This window comes from Chaetura pelagica, unplaced genomic scaffold (genome assembly GCF_000747805.2).
Source record: "Chaetura pelagica isolate M959 unplaced genomic scaffold, ChaPel_1.0 scaffold914, whole genome shotgun sequence".
Classification (NCBI taxonomy): Eukaryota; Metazoa; Chordata; class Aves; order Apodiformes; family Apodidae; genus Chaetura; species Chaetura pelagica.
In genome coordinates this window covers 240,640-241,157 of record NW_009953061.1, presented here as the reverse complement: position 1 = coordinate 241,157, position 518 = coordinate 240,640, and the positions used below count along the sequence as shown (strand labels likewise).

At 60.0% G+C, this 518-nt stretch overlaps 1 protein-coding gene across 1 annotated transcript in view; it reads left to right on the top strand.

The window, feature by feature from the left end:
• CELSR3 (cadherin, EGF LAG seven-pass G-type receptor 3) overlaps positions 1-518 on the top strand; it is a 42,953-nt gene that overhangs the window by 19,675 nt on the left and 22,760 nt on the right. The window lies entirely within an intron of this gene.

Here is a 518-nt window from a genome sequence, read left to right as displayed (position 1 = left end):
GGGACCAGCTGCAGCTCAGCGATGGGAGGTGGCACGACCTCCAGCTGGAGCTGAGGGACGTCCACGGCGGGCGGGACTCACGCTATGTCATCACCCTCACCCTGGACTTTGGGCTCTACCAGGTAGGTGCTGTTTGAGACCCCAGCACCAGGGCAGGAACCATGGGGGGTGCTTGGCATACATGGGCCAGGCTGCACCCTCGGAGAGGGCTGGGGCAAGGCTGATGACGGTTGCCCCATGTTACTCCTTTTCCTTCTGCAGGACACAGTTGTTGTTGGAAATGAACTGCATGGTCTGAAGGTGAAACACCTGCATGTGGGAGGAGTCCTGGGCTCTGGCGAGGTGCAGAATGGGCTGAGGGGCTGCATACAGGTGAGCCCATTGCTCTGAGTCTTCCTTTTCCAGTGGGTCTGTTACATGGAGAGGTGGAAACACAGGCCTGGCAGCTGCTGCCAGCATCCATCCTGTGGGTGATCCTCTCCCTCTGAGCTTACAAGGCTCTGAGAGGCTGGGGGGCC